At 28.1% G+C, this 6,483-nt stretch overlaps 1 long non-coding RNA gene across 1 annotated transcript; it reads right to left on the bottom strand.

Annotated features, from left to right (window-relative positions):
* Positions 1 to 2,711: 2,711 nt before the first annotated feature.
* On the bottom strand, positions 2,712 to 4,355 carry LOC136077613 (uncharacterized). Its single transcript, XR_010637120.1, has 4 exons — positions 4,251 to 4,355; positions 3,471 to 3,629; positions 3,103 to 3,164; positions 2,712 to 3,017 (listed from the first exon to the last, which is right to left on the bottom strand). It is a non-coding gene; the product is annotated as an uncharacterized LOC136077613 (long non-coding RNA).
* Between the last annotated feature and the right edge of the window lie 2,128 nt (positions 4,356 to 6,483).

Consider the following 6,483-nt stretch of genomic DNA (forward strand, 5'->3'; position numbering starts at 1 on the left):
AGTTGAAACATGTCGTCAAAGAAATTTTTAGTAATAGCATGCTTGTTGTACATTAAAATATTTATGTTTATATCTCCAATTATGAATAACTTTTTCTGTTCTCTATTTTTTGTAATTATATGTTTAATATAATTTGAAAATTCACAAGTATCACCATCAGGTGGTCTGTAGCACGTAGAAACTAAAAAGTTCTTTGAGGCAGTGTTTATAACTTCCATTGTGAAGACCTCTCTATTGCCATCAGAGTTTGAAAGGTCGTTTCTTATCTTAGTGTTTAGATCATTCCGTATATAATTCACAATTCCTCCTCCTCTTTTGCAAACTGATCTTTCTTTAAAAAATAATTTATAGTTTGGAATTTGGAGGTCAGAGTTTGTTTCTGCTGCTTCGTCAGAGCACCAAGTCTCTGTAAGGCAGATCATACTGAAAGCATGTTTGCATTCAAGGAGAAAGTTTTTTAATTTGTCTATATTAATAAATAAACTTCTGATGTTTATGTGTATCACTGTAAAATTATTTATAGTGGTTTTTAGTTCAAATTTAAAATTTTGTTTGTCAAAATATGCAGAATCGGAGTATTTTTCGTTTAAAAAGCCAAAGTCGTCATAACGATTATGTGGTAAAAATTTATTAGCAAAATTATTAGGTATTTAAACGCAGCGTTTCAAAGTCATAATAATTTTTTAGAAAATAAAAACTTGTTAGAAAATGCGCTCGCTTAAAACAGCTATTTATTTTTTAAAATCTCTGCAACAAATTTTAACAAATTAGTGATGGCGTACTTACTAGCCTTACGAAGTCGTTTAACTTCTTCCCACAGTTTCTTTCGATGCTCTATTGTTTCTTTCGCGTAGTCTTCGTTTATGTATAGGCCAGTCTCTCTTAATTTTTTTGCGTTATTGAGAACTTTAGTTATCTGAATAATTCAGCAGTTTGAAGATTATTGTTTTTGGTAACTTATCATTTCTTGCATTTCCAATACGATGGGCTCTTTCAATTTCAATTTCGTCAGAGATGTTAAGTTTGTTTTTAATTATTTCTTTTATCAAGTTTCGACAATCATCCCAGCTTTCACCTTCTTTTTCCTTTACACCATCGATCCTTAAATTGTTTCTGCGTGAGAGGTTTTCTAAGTCCATTGTTTTTTTACTAGATAGTTTATATCATACCCTAAATTTGTTGTAAGTTTTTCCCATTTTTTATTTATATTTTCCTCTTGAAAGTTCAAGCTCTCTTTAATTTCGTAAATTTCTCTTTCAATGATGGCATCTTTTGATTTGCTTTCTTTTGCTTCATATTCAAGTTTGTCGAGTCGTTCTGCAAGAATTTTTAAATTTCCACTTATTATTAATATAAAGTTTTGTTCTTGTTCTTTTAATAATTTGCTTGTTTCTGATAGTATAAAAGTTTTTTGTTCTTCAAGCTTTGTTGTTATTAACTTTCGATGTTTTTTAAAGTTAGATCCATATTTTATTTATTTAATAAGATTGATAAAAACACGTCCGTTCACAAACACGTCCGTTCGCCAAAAAAAACCCATATATATATATATATATATATATATATATATATATTATATATATATATATATATATATATATATATATATATATATATATATATATATATATATATATATATATATATATATATATATATATATATATATATATATATATATATATATATATAAGAACCCTAAAATTAAAACTTTATCACACATGATAGCCACATATGCTTAACATACAAATCTATATTTATGTTCCAACCACATACTATCTATCATGGCCATAGACAACTTTTTTTGATGTTTGAGCTAAGCATCTTTGAAACATAAAGAAAACTCTATATTTAAGTATGTTCATATATACGAGGAATGAGGATGCTGTGCAAAAAATTGCGGTGATTGGAGACTGGGAACAACAAAATCCCAAAATGTTAGCCCCCCCAGCCCCAAATAGGAGGGCAGTGAGTCAAATTAGTTTTTTTATTTCAATCTTAAACTTAATTTATATTCATCAACGAATTTCAAATTTGATTCAATTATCTCTTGTAATTTGGTTTTTATAACCTTATAAAGTTTTTATAAAGTTTACAGCCCCCTCAAATTGAGGGGGCTGTAAACTTTATAAGGTCATAAGAGCCGATCAACATAATATTATTGAATCAAATTTAAAATTCGTCAATAAATATAACTTAAGTTCAAGATTGAAAAAAAAAAAATTTGACTTATTGCTCTCCTCTTTGGGGCTGGAGGGGGGGGGGCTACCGTTTTGGGTTTTTTGTTGTTCCCAGTCTCCAATCGCCGCAATTTTTTGCATAGCATCCTCATATATATGAACATACTTAAACATGAAGTTTTCTTCATGTTTTAAACATGCTTAGTTCAACCATCAAAAAAAAGTTGTCTACGGCCTTCCCAGTAGACACAGCGACGTGACAAAAACGTGAATTTCACGTTATTTTGACACGTGACAATTAGGTGACTTTTTGGTCCCCATGAAATGACTAATTCACGTGATTTATGGACGTGTTTTTCACGTTACTTTCGGCACGTGATATTTAGGTGACTTTTTGGTCCCCATAAACTGTCCAAAAGACGTGCTTTTTACGTTAATTTTGACACGTAATATTTAAGCAATAATTATCCTTTATAATTACAATTATAAGTGTTTGGATTCGTGTAAAGAAAAAAAACTCATCGTCGAGGAAATATTTAATACGTATTAAATTACATGGTTTTATTAGTCAGTATATTAGTTCTTGACATAAAAATTTTTAATTTGTAATAAAAGCTGCACTTTTGTTAAAACATCCTCCTTATATCCAATAAGTAATAAGTACAAAGTCGTAGATCTGCAACTTACGAAGAGCACACTTCAATCCACAAAGAGCACACTTCAAACTTATATATCTATTCTCCCATAAAAGCACGCTTCAAACATAATCTAACGAATCAGTCGATATTTTCTTCTATAAGAGCACGCATCAAACTTTATCTAATGAACCAGATTTAGCTGAAAAGAAACGAATAAAATCTTAAATAATAACATGACTATGTAATAATAATCTGAAATCACAAACTTTTAAAACAAATCTTACTTTGAGAGTTGCTAACTATTTTGGCAACAAGATTTTCTAGTGTGTTATTTGTTTTCTTTTATCTTAATCATTAAATAATTATAAGAAAACAATACTACATACAGTGTAAAAAAATAAAAAAAGTCATTTACCTTCTAATTTTACCTTCTAATCTGATTGCTAAAAAAGTAAATAAGTATTTAATAAAAAAAGATGTAACAAAAAAGTCGAAAGATGATTAAAAAAAAGAAGTACAAAATAAAAAATACAAGTTTAAAAAAATATTGTTTATCTATATATCTATATCTAATATCTATCTATAGATATATCTATATCTATATATAAAGTTAATAACTGATGGGCGTGATTAGAAAAAGATCTGTACTCACCTTATGTGATAACATCTATGTACTATGTGATAACATGATAATTTGTTTTCTTTGTTTTCCATCTTCTTATATTTGCATCTGTTTCTGCATTAACTTATTCATACATTAACTCACTAGATGCAAAGGTGACAGCCCACAAAGTTGCTTTAAATGAGTAATCTACAAAGTTTTGAACAGCATTAAATGTCATTTTAGAATGCGCACAAAAATGAAAACAATTTATAAAAATGTAATAGTTATCACATAACCACACAGCATTAGAGTGGGGATTTTATATCATAATTTTCCTTACCCATGGTGAGATTTTCAACATGAGGCTCCTTTTGCTGTGGAAACATTCACCACGGCTAAGGAGCCTCATCTACCCACTAATTATATATAATATATTAAGTATAGAACTAAAATCATGTATAATAAAGTATTGTCAAATTAGGTCACCAATAAATACCGAGTGCTGAAAATTCAACTCAGAATCAAGTTGCATTTTCTAACAAGATATGAACTAAATTAAATTAAAAGAGGAAAAAGTGAATTTTCTCAAACTTTAAAAGTTAAAAGGTTATTGGGTCTTACTACAGAATGATATTTCTAGGCAATAACATAACAATACCATTGGGTCTTCCTAGTCAATAATATTTTATGCAGAACTTATCATTTGTCACGTAGCTTAATAAATTTAATATTAAATAAGTTATAATAACTTATTTATTATCAAATTAATTACATCGACAAATTTGACAGTCTAAAATAATATACAATATGGTAGAAAAAAAAGTATACCTTGTAGTAGGGTTTGATCTTTTGCATGTGGCAATATGAGAATTATCTGCCATAACGTGACACAGTTTTGAACTAAGCTTTATAATATATTTATTAAACCTAAATCGATAAAACTTAGTTATAAGATAATATAATATGTTTAGATAAAATATTATATGTGACATTTTATTTTTGTCAAAAATGCATTGCGACGTTATGAGATATCTTACGCCCTACTTTTTTAATTAATTATTATAAAATTACAATGCAAAATAATTACATTATTATAACAGTAAAATAAAAAGTAATTACAATAATGAATATATAAACTGCATATTTCATGTAATCATTATATTTAAAATATCAGGAAAATTGTTTATGGAAAATATCCTGAAAAAATTCAGAATATTTTCCCCCTCATTTTCCTCTTAATTTTGCATTCAGCCAAGTTGTTTCTCAATTTTTCAAAAACTTTTCTTTATTTTTGTATGAATGATGACTAAAACAACGTAAAAACAAATAGATGAATAATATATACTTGTTTTTTGTTGTAATATAAGTTGTATGTATGGAAAACTTTTCGGATATTTGGAAAAAGATAAATTTCAGAAAAATATCTGGTATTCCCGGAATATTCCGAATAAGAAAATCCCTGAAATTAATTATAAAAAAATAGTAAATAAAAAAAAGAATATCTTGCCAAGTTTCTAATTACAGGTTTTTATTATGAATAAAAAAAGTTCCAAAATACACAATATTTTGGCAACGTAACTTTCACGTTTCAATCAAGTAAAATTGTCACCTGGACAAGGTCACCTATAATATACATGATTGAAAAATGAAGAAGGAAACGGGGTAAGAGCACACATCAAACTTTATCTAATGAATAAATCGATTTTCTCCAATATAGCTCACAACACCAAATTTAGCTAAAAAGAAACAAATAAAAACTTAAATAATAATATGATTATTAAATAATCATCTTAAATCACAAACTTTTAACACAAATCTTACATGGTGAGTCACTAACTGTTTTGGCAACAAAATATTTTTGGTGTTGCTATTTCTTTGATCTAAATCATTAAACAATTTTTAAAAAAGCAATGCTATACTTGAGAGAAACTTGCTTTACATATTGGAAGGTCGTCAACATTGAAAGATAAGTAAAATGTAGTTTCAAATACAATAGCATCATAATCATCTTTTTGTGGGGAAAACATCGAACAAATCCGCATTAATAACTTGTTTTACATTGTACATAATAACAATAGTAATAAAAATCATATAATAATAGGCTTTTATTGAGAATAAAAAAAGTTCCAAAAGACGAGATATTTTGGCACGTAACTTTCACGTAAAATAGTAACCTGGACGAAGTCACCTAAAATACACGTGATTGAAACGTGAATAAAACGTCGCGTGCCTACTGGGGTGTCATAAATAAATGGCATCCAACTAGCATATGTTTTGAGTCAGATTTGAAGCTCTGCAGATTCAAGAAAAGGAGTGTGACCGTTTCAGAGTTTGTTAAAAAACTGTCACAAATGGACTTAAACACTGAAGTCAGTTTCTCTATCATCACAACTGCTGATTAGTTGGAAACACTTTCTCTTGTAAACCATTGCTTTTTTCTCTAATATGGCATAGTACAAGTTCCTAGTCTCTACAAAGCCTTGAAAAAATACCACCACCAGTAGTGAGCAAGGGGATTAAATCCTTCATTGCAGCTGCAGCATGACCCATTAGCCATTTCTTAGGCACATTTTTCAAGACTTGATACTTATTGATCATTGCATCCAAACCCTTAAGAATAATGAAACTTAATAAAATCTAGTTTTGAGATTTCTTGATATTTAGCAAAAAAAGTTTCAAAAAAATACAGTCTTACCGTATTTTTTCAAATAATATTTATTATAATTGATCTTTATAACAAATTTATCATAATCAAATAAATTTTTTGACCTTTATCAGGAAATCTTGTTCTCAAACAAATTAACAAGTTTTTAAATCTAATTAAATTATTGATCTTTGTGAAGTTTTATAATAAAAATTATTTAATAACTACCTTTGCAGTCATGTTTCTTCCTATTCTTCCTTACAATAAATCTGTCAAAATTTAAAGTCAATTTCTTTAGTTACAATTGTTTTGAAATGCAGTAAAGTGTTAAAGATATAAAGTATTCCTTATTCTATGAAGTCCAGCAACCAGTGGCCATAGCCACACTTCTGCAGTCCGGCAAGTCATTTTTAAATT

Source organism: Hydra vulgaris, chromosome 03 (genome assembly GCF_038396675.1).
Source record: "Hydra vulgaris chromosome 03, alternate assembly HydraT2T_AEP".
Lineage (NCBI taxonomy): Eukaryota > Metazoa > Cnidaria > Hydrozoa > Anthoathecata > Hydridae > Hydra > Hydra vulgaris.